A 22,468-nucleotide genomic window follows, 5' to 3' on the forward strand; every position below is an offset into this window, starting at 1 on the left:
TATCCCCATCCCTGTACCCCAGCACATGACTTTTGTATTTAAAGTTCCACAGAACCTCTCAGCAGCTGTCAATAAACACCCTCCCACCCTTAACACTCCCGCCCATGTGCATCTCAAATCCATACTTCCATTCCAGTAAAACCACATCTTAATCCCAGTACACAATGGTCTACTTCTGCCTTAATTGACTTCTTACCCAGGAAAATAAATATGTATCTAGTCCATTGACTTAACCACTTAGCCCTGACTACATGCAGTGCATAAGGCTCAAAATAAATATTTATCTAATGTACAAATTCAAAGGCCCTAAATCCAGCCCAATTCTTTAAAACTGGCATTGTGAAAAGAGCTCCCCCATACTGTTTTGAAGTTATTAATATGTGGCTGCTGTGTCCCCAGATCTCATCAACTTCTCAGCATTCCCTGAACAGCAGCTTCTTTTAAGACAGGAGCAAACAGGCAGACAGTAGTGGTCTGTACATTGTAGAACAAAAGGTTTTAATATTTTTCTTTTATCTGTTTTTATGGTTTCTAAACTATCTAAAATAACTATTGTTGTATAACAAAAAGTAAAAAGGTGTCCTATAATGTCCCTTCTCTTACATAAATTTTATTTAAAAATTTCTCTTACATGAATTTTAAAAATGCATGTGTATACATGTGTGTCTGTGTGTGGGTATGTAGATATGTGTGTGCAAGTGCCCACAGAAGACAAAAGATGTCAGCTCTCTTGGTACTGAAATTATAGGCAGTCGTGAGCTACTGAACTTGGGTCCAGTGTCTGCTGAGCCTTGTCTTCAGTCCTACATAAATACACATACACATATACATATTCTGTCTTCAGGTTTCTGTTGCTATGAAGAGACACCATGACCAAGGCAACTTCTATAAAGGAAAACATTTAATTGGGTCTGTCTTACAGTTCAGAGGTTCAGTCCATTGTTGTCATAGCAGGAAGCATGGCAGAGTGCAGGTAGACATGGTGCTGGAGAAGTTAGCTGAGAGTTCTACACCCAGATCATCAGGCAGTAGCAATAAAGAGACACTAGGCCTGGTTTGAAACCTCAAAGGCCATCCCCAATGACACACATCCTCCAATAAGGCCATACCTACTCCAACAAGGCCACAGCCACTCCAACAAGGCCACACTTCCTGATAGTGCCACTCCCTATGAGCCTCTGGGGGCCATTTTCTTTCAAACCACTACAGTGTACATCTATTTCAATTCAATCAGGGCCAGTGAGATGGCTCCTCAGGTCAAGGCATTTGCCCCCACAAGCCTAGCAACTTGAGTTCAATCCCTGGGACCCATGTAAAGGGGAGACGGAGAAAAAGGACTCCACGAGTTGCCCTCTGATTTCCACACTATGTGTTATAGCATGCATACCCAACCCTTCCACACAATAAGAACAATAAATAAAACAAATATTTTAAGTGCAGGGAGCTGAAGAGATGGCTCAGTGATTAAGAATGATGACTGCTCTTGGAGAGTCCGCAGTTTGCATTCTCAGCACCCACATTAGGTGGCTCACAACCGCCTGTAGTTCCAGTTCCAGGGCATCCAACATCCAACAAACACCCTCTTCTGGCCTCTAAGAGCGTGCATGCACACACACTCATACACACACACACACACACACACACACACACACACACACACACACCATACATGTAATAAAAAATAAATCTTTTAAAATTCTGTCAGCACAGTTCTTCTGCAGGTCATGAAAATATTCTAAAATGGAATGATGGTGTATTTGCACAGTTCTATAAATTTCCTGAAAACCATTGGATTACACACTTAAAATGGATGGATTTTTGTTGTGTGTAATTTATACTTCAAAACAGCAGTTTAAAAAGATTTTTATTCACTTAAAGGATAGTTATTTCATCAGAATACTCATACAGCAACCTCATGAAATGTTGAGAGTAAGGAGCGGTCAGCTGATAAAGTGATGAGGAGGAAGGAAGGGGAAAGGATGGAGGGAAGGAGAAAAGACTGAAGAGGGAGAAAGAGTATAATATGCCCCCCATAGCAGTCACATGGGGAGGGGTCAGCACCTTGAAGAAGTGATACAGCCTTTGGGAGGTAAGGCCTACATGGAAGTCTTCAGACAACACCAGAATATCCCTTTGAAAAAGAGATTGAGGCCCTGGCTCCCCCACTTTCTGTACTTTCAGGATGCCATGAGGTAAACAGCTAGCTTTCTCATGGTTTTTCTCCCCACCATGATGTACCACCTGGCATGGACCAAAGACAATGAAACTGTGTAGCAATGGAAACTTTTTGCCTTTTTCAATTGATTATCTTAAGCATTTTGATACAGAAACACAAAGCTGATTAAAACACAGAGGGAAGAAGGAGAGAAGGAAATATGTGGGTGAGAGAGAAAGAGGAAGGGAAGAAAGGAGTGAGAGAAGGAGAACAGATAGAGAAAACTCAACAAGAGATGTCTCATTCCGGCATAGCTAAAGACAGCATAGTTCCACAGCTCTGTCACTCACCCCTACTCCGAGAGCTGAAAGTGGTCTATCCGTCTGTTAGTAAACAAGCAGTTTTGGCCCTCCAACCTGGCAGCAGAAGGCTGAGACTCTGAAGACATTGATAGGATGTAAAAATTGCACTACCAATTTTGTCAGATGTATACAGCCATTGTAGCATTGTGTCTTTGAAAGACAGGTTTTATGCAACAAATAGAATGTTCTCTTCATGTTGGTCTACCACATGGGGCTAAACAGCCCAAAGTGTTGCACCTCAAATGGAGAAGTGCTACGTTCATATCATCTAATCTGACAGTTGTTTAACACATATTGGACACAATGAAATATGCTTCCTGTTTGGGAGGCTATAGAGATGAGCAAGATATGGTTCCTATCCTCTAGGAATTTACAATCACATCAAGTAATCCTATACTAGGGGAGCTGTTATACTTTATGAGACAGGAAATGAATGAAAGTAAGGCTGAGGCCTTTGTGAATAATTTTCAAAAAAAAAAAAAAAAAAGAAAAGGGAATTCCTTCTAGCCCTGGGAAAGAGCGTCCACAGAGGGTATGACTAAGACACAATAAACCAGGCAAAAGTGATTAATAGCACTTGTTGCTCTTGCATAGGACCCAGGTTCAGTTCCCAGAAACCATATAGTAGTTCACAGCCATCCATAATTCAGGTTCTAGAGGATCCAACTTCTTCTAACCTACACAGACACTACACACATGTGCTATACACACAGACATGCTGGCCAAACACTCGTACATATAAAATAAAATAAATAAATCTGAAAGAGAGTTTTTAAAAGAGATGGTGAACCCCAGTAAAATCAACAGAGTGAAAAGATACCTTGTGGAATGGAAGAAAATACGTATATACCATAAGCAGAAATACAAGGAGTTCAAGAGGCTATACAAATAACTCAAAAAGCAAATAAACACACAAAGCAAAAAACAAAAACAAAAACAAAAACTTCAATAGCTGGGGCTGGAGAGATGGCTCAGCAGTTAAGAATACTTATTCTCTGCTCATTCAGAGGACTAAAGTTGGGTTCCCAGCACCCATGTCAGGCAGCCCACAACCACCTGTAACTTCAGCTCCAAGGTAGTCAGCCCCATATTGTGGTCTCCACAGGCACCCACCCACACAGAAATAAAATTAAAATCTTTTTAAAACTCAACTGTAAAAGAAAAACAAATAACCCAATCAAAAACTAAGCACTAAACCTAAATAGATATTCCTCTGAAGAAGACATACTACTATATGAAAATATACTCCACATTGCTAATCATCAGGGGAATGCAAACCAAAACTATAATGAGGTACCACCTCTCCCTGATAGAATTCTGCATTCTCAAAAAAAAAAGTTGATGAGGATGTAGAGAGAAGGGAAAACTTACCCAATGGCCAGTGAAGCTAGCTTAGCAGATGTCAGTGGTGGCCCAGTCTCCAAGGCAGCTCTCTCCCTCCAGGTCTTCTTCCACTGTGATCAGCATGGAAGCCATCATTTGGGTGAGGTCTGTTGGGAAAAACAGCTTGTCAGATCAAGCCTGAACATTTCCTGGAGGAAAGCCCCAGTAGGTGACCCAATGAACTTGCTATACAAGAAGGACTACTACATCAAGCTTGAGGAACTGGTACCCAGCATCCCCTAGAACAAGAAGGTGACCAGGATAGAAATCTTGCCACACATCATCGATTATGTCTTGGACCTTAGGCTAGCACCTTATGATCATCCTGTACTGCCAGAGACCTGGACAGAAACAGATATCCAGGATGCAAATACCACTTCCAACACAGAAATCAGCACCCTGTCCTTGAGGGCTTCTGAGTCCCCCTCTGCGTTAATGGCAAATGATAACAAAGCACTCTGAGGCTGAGTAACTAAGATTTGGAACTTTTTTCTTTCCTCTTTTAAAAAATATTCTTATTCTTTTTCCTTTTTACACAAGTCTGCAGAATCTTTTAAAGCACTGAACTTAATTTTTCTCCCTAATCATTTCACCAGTAAAACAAGTTGAATGGATCTTTAGACAGAAAACTAAGACTGTGGTATCCACTATTTAAAAAAAAAGCCTTAGATACACTTACTGCAGTTACAAGATTTTCTTTATATATTATTTCCACTGTGGGGTGTAGAAACACTAAAATAATAGGGAATTTCCCGATAGAAGCAGACTTTGCTTATTTTTCAAAGGTGGAGCATGAATACCAGAAGTTACATATGGGAAGAATTTTAATCTGAAATTACATTTTTATTACATTTTAAATTCTGTTTATTATATACACATATGTCTATTCATAAGTGTGTAGGTATGCATGTGCCACAATACACACAAGAAGATCAGAGAGCAACTTCAGGAGTCAGTCTTCCTTTTCTACAATGTAGGACCTGGGGATGGAACTCAGGCCTGGCAACAAGCTCCTTTGACAACTGAGCAACCTTATGGGCCCAGAAATTACCTTATGGATACAAGCTTACTGAATGCAATATACATCCTTACCTACATGTGTGTGTGTACACACATGCACGCACACACGCCCGTTTTCTTATACAGTGACAGAGATGTATATTTCTTCATAAAAATGTAATGGTGTACCTATTCATGCTGAACTTTTTATAAGTTTAGTCATAAATGTACCTTTTGTAGAAAATAAATCAAGTGTGTTTATTGAATGGTGATTGTTTGCTTTATTGCTTTGATTTTTATGATGTTATGGCATAAGTGAACCCAAATAAACTCAAGTTCAAATTTATGTATGCGGTATTATGATCATAGTAAAATGTATCTGAATTTAAAAAAGCAAACAAGATATACTGCCGCTTACAATAATATAACTAGAACTGAGAGGAGATCATTACACTAAAGGAAACAAGCCAGACACACAAAACTGAGTATAACATGCTACCATTCACATTTTGAATAACAAAAGTTAGTTTCTGGGCAGTAGGAGAGCTCAACCAGTCACCAAGGCTGACAACCTGGTTCCATCCTTCACACACTGGTGGTAGAAGCAGAGAACTGACTCCCACATGTGGTCCTCTAAACTCCACATGCATTCTGCGGCATGCGAGTGCACACACACAAACAAAATAGATAAGTGTATTAACATTTTTTAAGAGTTAATCTTATGGAAATTGAAAGTAGAACCATAGTTACTAAGGGCTGAGGAGAGTTGGGGGCAGGAAGGGATGGAGAGAGGTTGATCAGTGGCCACTAAGTCATAGTTAAGAGAACTACATTCTGATTTCTATTGTACAGTAGGGCGACTTTAGATAGCAATAATGTGCTAGAATTTTTTAAAGCTGTAAGAAAAGGTTTTGAATGCTTTCGCCAAAGCAAAATGATAAATGTCTGGAGAGAGATACATATTTACCTTGATTCAAACTTTACACGGTGTATATTCGTATTGAAATATCCCACTGGGTTCCATAGGTACATATAAATTAATATTGGTAGACATCAGTTGAAATTTTAAATAAAAAGCAGGGCATGATGGTGCACGCTTATAATCCCAGCATATGAGAGGTGGGGACAGGAGGTTCAGAGGTTCAAGATCAGATTCCATTAGCAGCAAGTTCAAGACCAGCCTGAGCTATATGAATCTTTGTCTCATTTCTTTTTCCTTTTAAATAAAAAAGTCAAATTATTTGGTTTGACTGCATATAAGAGTCATAAACAAGATATGAGGGATGTGTAATTAGGACCAAATAGTGGGAGATCTGGAGAAATAAACTCTCCTCTACAGGTAAAATAAAGTCAATGTTTCTCAAGATCCTACTTTCTAGGCTGGTGAGATGGCTCAGCAGATGAAAAGCATGTTCTGCCAAACTTGAAAAGCTAAGTTCAATCCCCGAGACATGTATGACAGAAGGAGAGAACTACCTCATACAAGTTGTCTTCTGGCCTCCACATGCATACTCTGACGTGCACATGCCCAAATAAAAATACCTCCACAAAGCCTTTGCTATGCACTTTTCATATTAAAGAAAGATGTTATTTGTGTGTGAGAATAGATTGTAATGGTTCACAAATTCTTCCAGTCTCCAAAAGAGATGGAGCATAACTTCCCCCTTGCTGACCCAAGTGCTGTAGGGACTCTGCTGATGCATCAGACATGTCATTGACACCATCAAGCTATAAAAAGTCCTTGACCTCCATCTAAGAGGCTCTCACCAGATGCTCTTTATGGAATAACTGAGTTTCCCTTGGCTAAGACCTTGTGGACAGGCTCACATGGTAAGAAACTAAAGTCCAGGTAAGTGAGCTAAAAAGCTAGTCTTTCCCCTAGGCATGTTCAGATGTGAGCCCTGGCTCACACCTTGATTGTAGTCTCCCACACAGCACGTGATGGTTTGAATGAGAATGGCACCCAGGCTCATATGTTTGAATGCTTAGGCCCCAGTTAGTAGAATTGTTTGAAAAGGATTATGAGGTATGGCCATGTAGGAGGAGGTAGGTCACTAGTTGGGGGCTTTGAGGTTTCAAAAGCCCATAACATTCCTGTTGGCTCTCTCTCTGCCTCATGCTTGTAGATCAGATGTAGGCTCTCAACTACTGCTCCAGTATCCTATTTGCCTGCCTGCTGCCATGCTCCCTGCCATGATGATCATGGACTCTACTACCTTCTGGAATCATGAGCCCCAAATTAAATGTTTTCTTTTATAAGTTGCCTTAGTCATGGTGTCTTATCACAGCAATAGAAATCTACAGGCCAGTCAGCTTTGCATACACAGCATTGAAAAACAAAGAGACCCTATCTCAATAATACAGAGGACAAAGACTGAAACCCAAGGTTATCCTCTGACCTCCACACATGCACCTGCACTTACACACAGACACACAGACACACACACACACACACACACACACACACACACACACACACTTTAAAAAGTAGGGAGATTCAGTCATTAACATAGATGGTCAAATGCTTGGAGTAACAAAGCATTAAAGTATTTTCTAGAGGTCCAAGAATAATTGTTTACTGGTTAAGAGTACTGGTTGCTCTTCCAGAGGATCAAGGCTGAGCTCCCAGCACGCACAAGGCAGCTCACAACTATGTGTAATCCCAATCCCAGGAATCCAGCACCTTCTCCTGGCTTCCTCTGGCACTTATACTCATGATTCATAGACATGCATGCAGGCAAAACACCCATACATATAAAAATAAATAAATAAAATTTTAACAAAATAATATTTAAGATAAAGTATTTTCTTTTTATATTTTATTTTATTTAAATAACTTTTTTCATTTATTTTACATACCAACAGCCGTTTCCCCTCTCTCCTCCCCTCCAAGTCTCCCCCCACTTCTCATTCCCCCTCCCCTTCCACTCTCCTCCATCTCCCTTCAGAAAGGGGCACACCTTCCATGGGCTTGAACAAGCATGGCACATCAAGTTAAGGCAGGCCAAGCTCCTCCCCTTGCGTCAACACTGGACAAGGTAATCCAGCATGGGGAACAGGTTCCCAAAAGCCAGCTAAGCACCAGGTCCTGATCTCACTGCTAGGAGCCTTACAAAGAGACCAAGCTACACAACTGTCACACACATGCAGAGGGCCTAGGTCGGTCCCATGGAGGCTCCCTAACTGTTGGTCCAGAGTCCATGAGCTCCCACGAGCTCAGGTCAGATGCCCCTGTGGGTTCCCCATCATAACCCTCCTGGCTCATACAATCCCTCTTCCTTTTCTTCAGTAAGAATCCCGGAACTCAGTCCAGTGCATGCAGGATCTCTGCATCTGCTTCCATCAGTTACTGGATAAAGGCTCTCTGATGACAATTAGGGTAGTCATCAACCTGATTACAGAAGAAGGCCAGTTCCGGCACCCTGTCCGTTATTGATAGGAGTCTTAGCTGTGCTTATCCTTGTGGATTCCTGAGGGTTTCCCATTGTGCCAGGTTTCTCCCTAACCCCAAAATGCCCCCATCACGATGTCTCTTTTGTTACTCTCCTCCAATCTGCTCCATCAAGTTCCCATTCCTCCATGGCCTGTCCTCTGGCCCCAGTTTACCTAGGAAATCTCTTCTATTTCCCCTTCCCAGGGAAACCCATGCATTCCTCTTTGGGCCCTCCTTGTGAGATAAAGTATTTTCTAGGCTACAATCTTTGGATTGCATGAAGATAAGAGAAGGTTCACTCACAGCATAATTAGGAGGTCTAGTAGAGGGAAGTTTCGAAGGCAAAACACTGAGAAGGCAGAACAATGCAAGTCTACAAGAAGGTCCTGGGATAATTAGAGTGTTCTCTTTGAAGTTTGCTTATATGTGATGCAGAAGGTAATGAAAATAAGAAAAGGAATACTTTGCGACATTTAGTCCCACTACTAACGAATGGTATAGACCAGTGGTTCTCAACCTTCCCAATGCTGCAACCCTTTAATAGTTCCTCATGTTATGGTGACCCCCAACCATAAAATTATTTTTGTTGTAACTTCATAACTCTAATTTTGCTACTGTTATGAATCATAATGTAAATATTTGGCAAAGGGGGGTCACAACCCACAAGTGGCGAAAACTTACATAAATAAATGATGGAGCAGCAAGAAGCTGAAACATGGGGTTGGTGAGATATCTCAGCATAAGAGTACAAGCTGCTCTTGCAGAGGACACAAACTCAGTTTCCAGTACCAGTACCCACCTTAGGTGACTCGTAACCTTGTGAAGCACAGCTTTAGGGTATCTGACTCTGCTGTGGGATGGTATGTATGTCAAATCAGTTGCTCTGATTGGTCAATAAATAAAACACTGATTGGCCAGTGGCCAGGCAGGAGGAAGTATAGGTGGGACAAGGAGGAGAAGAATTCTGGGAAGTGGAAGGCTGAGTCAGAGAAACTGCCAGCTGCCACCATGACAAGCAGCATGTGAAGACACTGGTAAGCCACAAGCCACGTGGCAAGGTATAGATTTATAAAAATGGGTTAATTTAAGCTATAAGAACAGTTAGCAAGAAGCCTGCCACAGTCATACAGTTTGTAAGCAATATAAGTCTCTGTGTTTACTTGGTTGGGTCTGAGGGGCTGTGGGACTGGCGGGTGACAGAGATTTGTCCTGACTGTGGGCAAGGCAGGAAAACTCTAGCTACAAATGGCGCCCAACGTGTTGGCAAGAGTTTCCACCTAAAACCTGAGTAAAAAGATTCTAAAAAGGAGCTAAAAACAGTCCCTAGTTGTCTTTTTCAAGTTAGTGGCAGACTATCAACTATGGCTGGTTCCTGGCGTGTGTGCTGGACCTACAGTATGGTGGGAATGAGGCCTCTGCAAGTGGCACATTAAGCTGTGTGGTGGATTTAGCCTTTGCTAGTACAAAACAAAAAAAAGAGGCTTCTGGGCTGCATGCTGCTTTGATAGAAGCATAGACCCACTATTTCTGAGAGTTGATGGCTCCCAGAGCTGGCAGAAAACGAACCACCGCCATGTTGGGAAGCTGAAGTGGGCAGAGTCAACAGTCACAGCGCTGTTTCAGGCTCAGAAGCTGCAGTTTAAAGCAATAGGCTCAAGTTAATATAAAAAAATAAGCCACGTAAAGATGGCTACCACACAGAGAATCTGGATTATGTTCTCTTTGATATTCGTAACTGAAGAAAAACATTTGATTGCAAAAGCTGTTGAGTTATGCCAAAATGTGTATTTTAAAGGTACCTTAACTTCAAAATTTGGATATAAGGATATGTTGCTTTGGAAAGGAGGCTCTGCTTTTGTTTCCACAGAAAGCCAGAGGCTATGGATTTGTTCCAGATTAAGATACATCAGGTTTGACCAGCCAAGACCCCCTGAAAGGTCTCTGATGACACCATGGCCCAGATGATCCAACATCCAGAATCATTTCAAGGCAACTGGCTCAGATGATACAGCCTCATGGACTACTCCATGATCCTTAAATTTTCTTTGTGTCCCCATAAGATACAGCACCCCCCTCCAGCAGGAAGTAGTAAGAGAAGCTACGCCCAAATTCCCAAATATACCAAGCTGACTTTGGAGATGTGTAAAAGTTAAAACCTTGCTTTTTGAAAAAAAAAATAGGGGAAGTGCTGTGGGATGGTCTGTATGTCAAATCAGTTGCTCTGATTGGTTAATAAATAAAACACTGATTGGCCAGTGGCCAGGCAGGAGGAAGTACAGGTGGGACAAGGAGGAGAAGAATTCTGGGAAGTGGAAGGCTGAGTCAGAGAAACTGCCAGCTGCCACCATGACAAGCAGCATGTGAAGACACTGGTAAGCCACAAGCCACGTGGCAAGGTATAGATTTATAGAAATGGATTAATTTAAGCTATAAGAACAGTTAGCAAGAAGCCTGCCACAGTCATACAGTTTGTAAGCAATATAAGTCTCTGTGTTTACTTGGTTGGGTCTGAGCGGCTGTGGGACTGGCGGGTGACAAAGACTTGTCCTGACTGTGGGCAAGGCAGGAAAACTCTAGCTACATGACTCCCTCTTCTGGCCTCTTGGGCATTGTACTCATGTGCATGTACCACCCCACACACATACATATACACATAATGAGAAAGAAAAGAAACTGTTTAAAGAAGAGAATTCAGAGAATAAATACTTATAACTTTTTCTCTGACACCTTGTGTCACAAATATCTTCCTATGGAATTTTGTCTCATTTGCATAAAATACATATTTGTATATGAAATGAGTTATATCTAGACAGCCAATTGAGTCACTTAAGTAAAGTGACAATCTATGATTCTTTAAGCCAATTATTTGAAAACACATCCAAGACTCACAGTTAATGCAGAAGACTCCAAAGAAATAATTAAAAAGCCTCAGGGAAAAAATCATGCTGCCAAACCTACAGGAATGAACTTTACAACTGAAGTTTCACATTTTGTTCTTTAGTTGATGCATTTGTGTAGAAACATTCTCAAAATAAACTTATTTCAGTGCTTCTCAGAGTCTTTTTATTTTTGTTTGGTTTTGTTTGTTTGTTTGTTTGTTTTTGCTTTGTTTGCTTTGGTTGAGCCTCTGCATCTAAGTTGGCCTGACACTCACAATGGAGCCTGGACTGTCCTCAAACTCATGTCCGTCTTCCTCCCTGGCCCTCTCAAGCACTGAGGTTAAAGGCAAATGTGTTTCTTTAGTCTCTGGCCACTGTTAAATCTGAAGTTCCTCAATTGCCCTTCTTCAGATCAAATAACCTATATTGTGTCTGCATGGGGATCTTTGTCTTCTGGTTCTGCAGTCAGCAAAGAACATGCCTGCACTGGAAATCTCCTGCATCAAATGTCTTCTCTAAGAGCTGGATGTCCCCCAACACCCCTCACCAGATCCCAGGAGCTAGGTAATTATCTCTCACAGAAAAGTTAATGTTGGTTGGACATTTTTAGTAAGAAACAGGGGTGAATCTCAGCAAGCAAGGTCATATTGCTTTGTTGCCTTGTAATCTCAAATAAAATGGACTCTGAGCCAGGTTCCTCTAAGTTTGTGATCACCTTCTTCCTTTCTCTTCCCCTGGGGTTGTGAAATGTCCCAACAGCCAGCCTGTCATCAGTCATTAGTCTAGAGGAAATAACTGATGAGTTACAGGTACCCCCTTCCTTCTGAGATGTATACATTCACGGAGAAGCTAAATAGAAAGACAACAACAAAAGGTCTTGGATAAATCAGGAATACAGGGAACATACTTAAACATAATAAAGGCAATTTACAGCAAGTCAACAGCCAACATCAAATTAAACAGAGAGAAACTCAAAGCGATTCCTCTAAAATCAGGAACAAGACACTCTCCTCATATTTATTCAATATAGTACTTGAAGTTCTATCTAGAGCAATAAGACAACAAAAGGAGATCAAGGGGACACAAATTGGAAATGAAGTCAAGCTTTTACTATTTGCAGATGATATGATAGTATACATAAGTGACCCGAAAAATTCAACCAAGGAACTCCTACATCTGATAAACACCTTCAGTAATATGGCATGATACAAGATTAACTCAAAAAAAATCAGTAGCCCTCCTATATACAAATGAAAAAGGGGCTGAGAAAGAAATCAGAGAAACATTACACTTTACAATAGCCACAAATAATATAAAATACCTTGAGGTAACTCTAACTAAGAAAATGAAGGACCTGTATGACAAGAACTTTAATTCTTTGAAGAAAGAAATTAAGAAGATATCAGAAAATGGAAGGATCTCCCATGCTCAGGAATAGGTAGGATTAGCATAGTAAAAATGGCATTCTTACCAAAAGCAATCTACAGATTCAATGCAATCCCCATCAAAATACCAACACAATTCTTCACATACCTGGAAAGAATACTCAACTTCATATGGAAAAACAAAAAACCCAGGATAACTAAAAGAATCCAGTACAATAAAGCAACCTCTGGAGGCATCACGATCCCTGACTTCAAGCTCTACTATAGAGCTACAGTAATAAAAACAGCTTGATACTGGCATACAAACCAACATGTGGACCAATGGAATCAAATTGAAGACCCTAACATTAATCCGCACACATATAAACACCTAATTTTTGACAAAGAAGCCGAAACTGTACAATGGAAAAAAAGAAAGCATCTTCAACAAATGGTGCTGGCATAACTGGATGTCAACACGTAGAAGATGGCAAATAGATCCATATCTGTCACCATGCACAAAACTTAAGTCCAAGTGGATCAAAGACCTCAACATAAATCCAGTTACTCTGAACCTGATAGAAGAGAAAGTAGGAAGTAGTCTTGAACGCATTGGCACCAGAGATCACTTCCTAAATATAACACCAGTAGCACAGACACTAAGAGCAACAATTAATAAATGGGACATCTTGAAACTGAGAAGCTTTTGTAGGGCAAAGGACATGGTCAATAAGACAAAACGACAGCCTACAGAATGGGAAAAGATCTTCACTAACTCCACACCTGACAGAGGGTTGATCTCCAGAATATATAAAGAACTGAAGAAGCTAGACATCAAAATACCTAGCAGTCCAATTAAAAAATGGGCTACAGAGCTAAACAGAGAATTCTCAAAAGAAGAATCTCAAATGGCCAAAAGACATTTTAAAGAACTGTTCAACATCCTTAGTCATCAGGGAAATGCAAGTCAAAATGACTCTGAGATACCATCTTATACCGGTCAGAATGGCTAAGATAAAAAACACTGAAGACAACTTATGTTGGAGAGGATGTGGAGCAAGGAGAATACTCTCCCACTGTTGGTGGGAGTGCAAATTTGTGCAGCCACTTTGGAAATCAGTATGGCAGTTTCTTAGAAAAGTGGGAATCAATCTTCCTCAAGACCCAGCTATATCACTCAGGGCATATTCCCAAGGAATGCTCAATCATACCACAAGGACACATGCTCAGCTATGTTCATAGCAGCATTATTTGTAAAAGCCAGAACCTGGAAGCAACCTAGATGCCCTTCAACTGAAGAATGGATAAATAAAATGTGGTACATGAAGACAATGGAGTACTACTCAGCAGAGAAAAACAATGACACCATGAGGTTTGCAGGCAAATGGATGGAACTAGAAAATATAATCCTGAGTGAGGTAACCCAGAGTTAGGACAAACATGGTATATACTCACTCATAAACGGATACTAGATGTAAATGCAAAGGATAACCAGACTGCAACCCACAGCTCCAGGGAGGCTAGCTAGTAAGGAGGACCCTAGGAAGGACACATGGATTGCCCAGCAATGGAGAAGTGGATGAGATCTACATGAGCAAACTGGTGGTGGGTAATGGAGGGCAAGGGAGGGGGGAATGAGAGCTTAGGGGAGTGGGAGGTTTGAGCTGGAACAGGAACAGAGTGGGAGAGCAAGGAAAGAGATACCATGATAAATGAAGACACCATGGGAATAGAGAGAAGCAGAGTGCTAGGGAGGTTCCCAGGAATCCACAAAGATGACTCCACCATAGACTACTGGCGATAGATGAGAGTGTGCCTAAGCTGACCTACTCTGGTGATTGGATGGCTGAATACCCTAACTGTCATCATAGAACCCACAGCCAATGACTGAAGGAAGCAGATGCAGAGATCCACAGCCAGATCCCAGGTGGAGCTCCAGGAGTCCAGTCGATGAAAGAGAGGGGGATTCTATGAGCAAGGGACATGGAGACCATGATGAGAAAATGTACAGAGACAACTAGCCAAACTAGTGGAAACACATGAACTGTGGACCAAATAGCTGAGGAGCCCCCATGGTACTGGACTAGGCCCTCTGGATAAGCGAGGCAGTTGTTTAGCTTGAACTGTCTAGGGGGCCCCCAGGCAGTGGGATCAGGACCTGTCCCTAGTGTATGAGCTGGCTTTTTAGAGCCTAGTGCCTATGGTGAGACACTTTGCGCAGTCTTGGTGCAGGGAGGAGGGGCTTGGACCTGCCTCAACTGAATGTACCAGGCTCTACTGACTCCCCATGGGAGACCTTGCCTTGGAGAAGGTGGGAATAGGAGGTGAGTTGTTGGGGAGGCTGGGGGTGGAAAGAGGGAGGACAGGGGAATCTGTATTGGTATGTAAAATGAATAGAAAATCTCTTAATAAAAAATAGAAAGAAGCCAACAATGATTTAAAAATAAACAACAGTAACTGCATTACGCCAGGAATCTAGAATGCTCTGGTCCTAACCCATATGTTATACTTTAGACAATAACCTACCACGACTCCACCCTTCCATCTAAAAATATATCCAACTTCCTCAGCCTTTGTTGCTATCAAGAGAAATATAGACAACCCTGGCTTGGGACCATGGAAACGGAAGCAAAGTCATCAAGTATAAATAAAGGACTGGGTTTAAAGGCCAGACAGGCCTGCATAAAGCCCCAGAAGTTCATAGTCAGGGTATACATAGAAGGCTTGAACTGGGTGAGCAATCCAAGGGTTGAAAAGAATACATTGGTGTGAGCATCTGATGGAGCCATCCAAGACTTTGATAAAAGCCGTTTTCTAGTGAGAGGAAGAGGAAATAAGATTGAAATGGGCTTAAGAGTCTTTAAGAGGGAAGAAACAGATATAGCAAGTTTAGGCTGTTCTTTGGGAAATGTGATAGCTAACAGTGATTTAGAGCTCTGCCAAGACTTGTTACAGGTTTTTCCCCCCTTTGGAGATAACAGCAACTTTAGGATCTTAAAAGGCCACAGGGAAAGAGCCAAATTGAACACATAAGAAAAATATCAAGAAATATCTTTATTCTAGTGGAGATGGGAAAGAAGAGGCTTAAAAACACATAGAAAAGGATTGGCTTGGAAGAAGTGAGCAATGGCCAAGTGGGGGAAGGTGCATACCCCCAAGCCTAACAACCCGAGTTCAATCCTTGGGAATCACACAGAGGAAGGAGAGAGAACCAGCTCCCACAAATGGACCCCTGACTCTTCCACACATGTGCCATAGTGTGTGTGTGTGTGTGTGTGTGTGTGTGTGTGTGTGTGTTTCAAACCTCAGGATTCATTTCATTCTGTATAGTACAAAACAAGGTCACCTTCTAAGTAAGAGTATAGACAGCGGGTTTGAGCATTAGATGAAGATTTTAGATTCCTTTACTTGTATCATTTTTGCACATAAATATACAGTCATATTAAATCTACTCATTTTTATGAACAATGGTCTTTTTAGGATTGATTTTTATTGTATGTGTATGAGTGTCTGCCTACATATATGTATATGAACACCACATACATGCCTTGTGCCTGCATGTCTTATACCTGCAGAGGCCAGAAGAGGGCATTGGATCCCCTGGAACTGGAGTTACAGACAGTTGTGAGCTGCCCTGTGGGTGGTGGGAACTGAACCTGGATCCTCTGAAAGAGCAGCCAGTGCTCTTAGCCACTAAGCCATCTCTCCGGCTTTGCATTGATTAATTCTAACAGTTTGTTGGAGGCGCCTGTAACTCCAAGACTTGGGAGACAGAGACAGCATTGCAAGCTCAAAGATAGAGAACATGCGCTACCCGGTGAGGTCCTGTGTCTAAAAAGAACTCATGTGCAAACCAATTACAGTAGTTCAAGAATTCTCAATTTGCCTTTTGCTATAAATCGCTGAAGCTGGACATTCTTGTTCAGGAGTCCTCAACCACTCCGGTGGAAAGAGGAATAGAGCAAGGATTACATTGTCCTGCTGGGTAGGGCCAGCACGAGAGGAAGGCAACAAGAGGGTTTGGAAAACAGTAGCAAACTGTTAGAAGAGAGAGAAGCTGTGGAAGCAATGAAGTATGGAGTCTTCCCCTGGACAGGAGAAGACTTAAAGCCCCAGTGGCAGGAAAAGAAAGTTGAGCCAATGAGTTAGTGCAGCAGATGCTCTGGAAACAGAAGGCTGAGTCTGAGGAAAGGCTGGATGGCTAGCGGAGTATAAGCTTTAAAATGAAGATTAATTCCAAAAGGGTCAAGACCATTAAAAGAGATTACTGATGTGGAAAGTGGGCAAAGTCTCCTGGAATCTCATTCTGGTTGGCAAGGCTTCAGATTCCTCTATCTTGTCTTCCAGACTGAAGCCTCAAAGCCATCCTGAAGAGTTCATTTAGGCAAATGTTCACTAAATGTTGATTCAGTAGCTCCTGAAAGCAAAGCTACCTGGAAGTTAAGAAAATAGCTTGAGAGTCAGGCCCCTTGGCATGGCTGGCCACCCTGATGGATAACCCTGGTATGACTTGTTGTTTGGTTGTGTTTGGTTTGGGTTTTGTTTTAAACTGACTAAATGTATTCTTTTGACAGTTTCATCCATGTGTGCAACACATTCTGCTACTCTCACCACTGTGCTGTTATCTCCCTCCAATCCCTGTCACTCCTGACCCCTCCTCCCCACATTCATGTTCATAACAGTGAGTTTTAATTGTCATCTTGACAATCTAGACTCGCCTGGGAAGGAAGTCTCGGTGAGGACTTGCCTTGGTCAGTGGTTCTCAATCTTCCTAACACTGAGACCCTTTAATATGGTTCCTCATGTTGTGCTGACCCGAAACCATAACATTATTTCATAGCTACTTTATAACTGTCCTTTGGCTACTGTTATGAATCATAATATAAATATTTTTGGAGATAGAGGTTTGACAAAGGGTCTAGATTAATCCTGGAGTGAGTTCTTGAATACCTCTGAGCCTCAGTTTTCTAGTTTCTAAAATGAGTCTACTGGGACTGGAGAGATGTCACAACAGTTAGGAGCATTTGCTGTTCTGTCCAAGGACCTGAGTTCAGTTCCCAGTATTCATGTCAGCCAGATCACAATTGCCTGTAACTCCAATTCTAGGGGATCCAATACCCTCTTTTGGCTTCCACAGGTACCCATATGAACATGCACAGACACAGGCACACATATAAACAATAAAAGATAAACCTTTAAAATATGGGTATTGCTGTGGAATAATCCTCTTGTACACTGAAAGATTGTCACTCAAATTGGTTTAATAACACTGATTGGCCAGTAGCCAGGTAGGAAATATAGACAGAGTGACCAAACTAAGAATGCTGGGAGGAGGAAGGGTAGAGTCAGGAGTCACCAGCCAGATGCAGAGGAAGCCAGATGAAAATACCTTACTAAGAAAAGGTACCAAGCCACATGGCTAAATATAGATACGAATTATGGGTTAATTTAAGTGTAAGAGCTAGTTAGTAATAAGCCTGAGCTACTGGCCAAGCATTTATAAGTAATATTAAGCCTCCAAGTCAATTATTTGGGAAGTGGCTGCTGGGTATTTGGGAGTTGCTGGTGAGACAGAAACTTCTGCTTACAGGGTATTGATGACACACACTTGCCAATGATTCTTCCTGGGTCTGACACATCAGAAACATCCAGTAAAGTTCAACCACCATTCTTAAAAATGAGGAAAACATGCAACCACTTTTCCAGCTCTAATAGAAGATGATGTCAAAGACTTCAGTCCTCCATTTAAATAAAAGACTGGCTATTTGTTGATGGTTTTAATAAGGTTACTGGAATCTGCTGTTTATGCTCTTTGCCTGCATTTCATGGGAACTTCTCCCCATCCCTAGGAAGACAGCAAATCCCTTCTGCCCATTTGTATATGCTGATGGTGTTTCCCCAGTTCTGAGGAAGGATACTGTGTTTGGGTGCATTTACCACAGTGTCTCCAAGCAGGTGAGATATTGTGTTGCTATTTGAGTTATAGATTACTATTTAGCTCCATCCATTTAGTTTTAGAATTTATCTAGCTGACTCAATAGTTGGCTGTATTAACTGCTTTTTTCATTGCTGCAAACAAAATACCTGACAAAGGCAACTAAAGAAAGGAAGAGTTGGCAGACTTAATGGCACACACCTTTAATCCCAGCACTTGGAAGGCAGAGGCAGGTGGATCACTATGAGTTCAGGGCAGCTTGGTCTACATTGTGAGTTCTAGGACAGCCAGAGCTACATAGTGAGACCCTGTGTCAAAAAAAGAAAAAAAAAGTGGAGGAAGGAAGAGTTTCTGTGGGTCCACAGTTAGTGGGTACAGTCCATGGCAGCAGAACCATGAGGTGGCTACATTCAAAGTCAGAAAGCAGAGAGTGAATGATAAATGCTGGTGTTCAATCACTTGCTTCGTTTTATTCAGTCTGGGATACCTGTGGAATGGTGCCACCTCCATTCAGGATGAGTCTTCCCACCTCTGTTAACTGAATCTAGACTCTCCCTCGGAGACATGTATAGATTTGTTTCCTAAGTGGTTATAGATCTTGTCAAGTTGACAACCAGTATTAACCATTATATGGTTTCTTAGTCAGTGTTCTATTGCTGAGAAAAGACACCATGACCAAGGCAATTCTTGTAAAAGAAAGTATTTAACTGGGGGCTTGCTTACAGTTTCAGAGGTTTAGTCCATTAACATCATGGCAGGGAGCATGACCACATGCCTGATGCTGGAGCAGTAGCTGAAAGCTACATCCTGATCTGCAGGCCAAGAGAGAGCCACTGGGTCTAACATGGGATTTTGAAACCTCAACGTCCATGAAACACATCCTCCAACAAGGCCACACCTCCTAATCTTTCTAATCCTTCTAAATAGTTCTACACCCTGCATTCAAAATACATGAGCCTCTGTGGGGTCGGGGTAGGGAGTCTTATTCAAAACACCACATATGAGTTGTGTTGGTTAGGGGTTTAATATTTTATTTTTTATTTTCTGTCTGAATGTTTGCTTTCACACATGTATGTGCACTACATACTGCCTTGTGCACACAGAGGCCAGAAGAAGGCATCGAATGCCCCAGAACTAGAGTTACAGGCAGTTGTGAGATGCCACATGGGTTCTGGAAACTGAACCCAGGTCCTCTGCAAGAGAAGCTGTAGCAGGGTTTTGTTTGTTTGTTTGTTTGTTTGTTTGTTTGTTTTGCCACCAATCAGCTCCCAAACCATGACACAGAAACTTATAATTAGTTATGAATGCTCAGCCTTATCTTATGTTTGTCCCACAAGCTCTTATAACTTAACCTATTTCTTTTCATCTATGTTTTGCCTCGGGGCTTTTTTGTCTTTCTTTGATTCTGTATGTCATACTCCATGTCTGGCTGCCTGGCTGCCTGGCCCCAGATGTCTCCCTTCTCCCTCATTCTCTCTCATCCTCTTCTCTCTAGCCTAGATTCCTCCTCCTACTTATTCTCTCTGCCCACCAGCCCCACCTATCCCTCTACTGCCTAGCTATTGGCCGTTCAGATTTTTTATTAGGCCAATCAAGTGCCTTAGGCAGGCAAAGCAACCCATCTTTACATCGTTAAACAAATACAGCTTAAGCAAATGCAACACACCTTTAGTTAAAGCGATCTTCCACAACAAGCAGCAAGCTGTTTTAATCATTGAACCATCTCTCCATCCCCTGCATCGGTTAGTTTTTCTTGTCAACTTGACACAACCAAGAGTCATCTGGGGAGAAGGAACCTCAATTGAGGAACTGCCCAGATTGACTTGACTTGTGGCCATGTCTCAGAGAGATTGTCTTGAATGATGATTGATGTAGGGGGCCCATCCTGCAAGTGTTACAGCTCTGGAGGAAAAGGTATCCAGAAGTCAGGCTATACTTACAGCTGTGAAGGGAAGGTATCCCAGATACCTAGAGCTGTGAGGAAAAAGGCATCCTGACTTGTTGGGACGTCAAGCTATACCTGAAGCTGGGGTCCAGTGGGGGTTGGTCTCCCCACAGGATGTGGCAATCCTGCTCCTCTCCAAGAGAGAGCAGTTACAGCTGAGCTCTGCTCCACCCCTCTAAGGGAGTTTCCCAGCAGAGGCATCCATTTCTTCACATCTCCATCCCAAGTTGTTGCTTCTTCTGCTTCACTCTACTAAGGGGAAACCCCTGCAGAAATGTAGCAATCTGCTCCGCTCGGGCAAAAAGTTGTTCCTTCTGCTCTGGTCCCTTAAGGGAGCTTCCTCCCAGCAGAGATTCTGCCTCACACTGGCAAAAGAAGGTCTTCACCCAAAACTCTTTCAAAACTCTTTGGGAAGGAGAAATCCGGGAGAAGGGCAGCTGCCAACTGAACAGGCAGAGTGGCTTGCTTATATAGGGCTTCTTAGGGCAGAGTTTTTCCAGGGAGAAGATTTTCAGGGAGGGAATTAGTCAGATTTCAATCCCCTTAAGCTTAGACAAGCTCAGATTGGCTAGATTTTGTGCTCAGGAATTGACTGGTTTTCTGCTCAGGGATTGGATGGTTTCATGTTCAGTTGGTCAGGGGCAGATTTGACTCTAGTTTTAGGACCAGGGTGTGTTTTCTTTCACTGGCTCTGGTTCCAGGAATGAATTGTGTTTCTTTGGCTCTGGTTTCAGTGTCAGGGTGTGTTTCTTTTGTTCTGGTTTGAGGGCCCAAGTGTTTCTTTCACTGGCTCTGGGTTCAGGGATAGGGTGTGTTTCTTTCAATGGCTCTGGGTTCAGGGATAGGGTGGGTTTCTTTCACTGGCTCTGGTTTCAGGGCCAGGGTGGGTTTCTTTTGTTCTGGTTTGAGGGCCCAAGTGTTTCTTTCACTGGCTCTGGGTTCAGGGATAGGGTGTGTCTCTTTCACTGGCTCTGGTTTCAGGGTCAGGGTGGGTTTCTTTGGCCGGCCCATTTACCCTACATAGTCCACTTTGGGCAGCAGCATCTCTTAGCTGGTGGGCCTAGGTTGTACAAGAAAGCTAGCTGTGCATGAGGCAGAAAGAAGCCTGTAAGCAATGTTCCTTACTCCAACATTCAGTTCTCTCTTGAGTTCCTCCCTGGTTCCCCTGAGTGATGGATTGACTGTGCCCTGGAAGTGTAAACTAAAATAAACCCTTTCCTTTCTCAGACTGCCTTTGATCATGATGTCTGTGACATCAAAAGAAAGGAAATAAGAACATTTTTGAAGGAATGGGATTTGAGACTCATAGTGTTCCAAGAAGTGGACATTCAAATGCATATACATTGATATATGATTCCCTACCACTATTTTGGTTTTCCTTAACACACTGAAAGGAAACTGTCACTTGGAAAAACTAAGTCAGATGTTTGAGTACTGTTAGTTGCCACTACTAACATCGAAGAGCATGCATTCTATGGTTTTATGTGTTTATTTATATGTGACTGTGCACACATGAGTGCAGGTGGTACCTGTGGAGGCTAGAAAAGGGCATTAGATCCCCTGGAACTAGAGTTACAGACTGTTGTAAGCTTCCATATAGATGCTAGGAAAAGAACTTGGGTCCTGTTAAAGAGTGCTTAGAGCCACATCTCTAGCCCCATAGTGATTTGTTCCATAAAATATTTTGCAGACTTTTAACTTGGGACTAGTGTGCTAAATAAGTCAGCAGAGCCCAGACAGGTTAGGAAAGCAAATGTACTATATGCACAAAGTCACATTCATTCTTCCTGAAACACAATGACCACAAACATCCACAGTGACCTGATGGCCAAGTTGGGCCTAGAAGCCAAAGCCGCAGCTCTCAGTCAAATGTTCTTTTGTGTGCCTCACCTTGTAGCCTGGATCTTGGCGCTTAGTTGAACTGTGATGTCTTGCCAACATAAATAATTGCTCAGCTGGTAGAAACCTCAAGGAAAAGCCAATTCCATGTTAAAGAATAAGACTTGGAGAGTT

At 42.1% G+C, this 22,468-nt stretch overlaps 1 pseudogene; it reads left to right on the forward strand.

Moving 5' to 3' along the window:
- Positions 1-3,982: 3,982 nt before the first annotated feature.
- LOC114705703 lies at positions 3,983-4,362 on the forward strand (annotated as a pseudogene).
- Positions 4,363-22,468: the final 18,106 nt, after the last annotated feature.

This window comes from Peromyscus leucopus, chromosome X, assembly GCF_004664715.2.
Source record: "Peromyscus leucopus breed LL Stock chromosome X, UCI_PerLeu_2.1, whole genome shotgun sequence".
NCBI classification, from domain to species: domain Eukaryota; kingdom Metazoa; phylum Chordata; class Mammalia; order Rodentia; family Cricetidae; genus Peromyscus; species Peromyscus leucopus.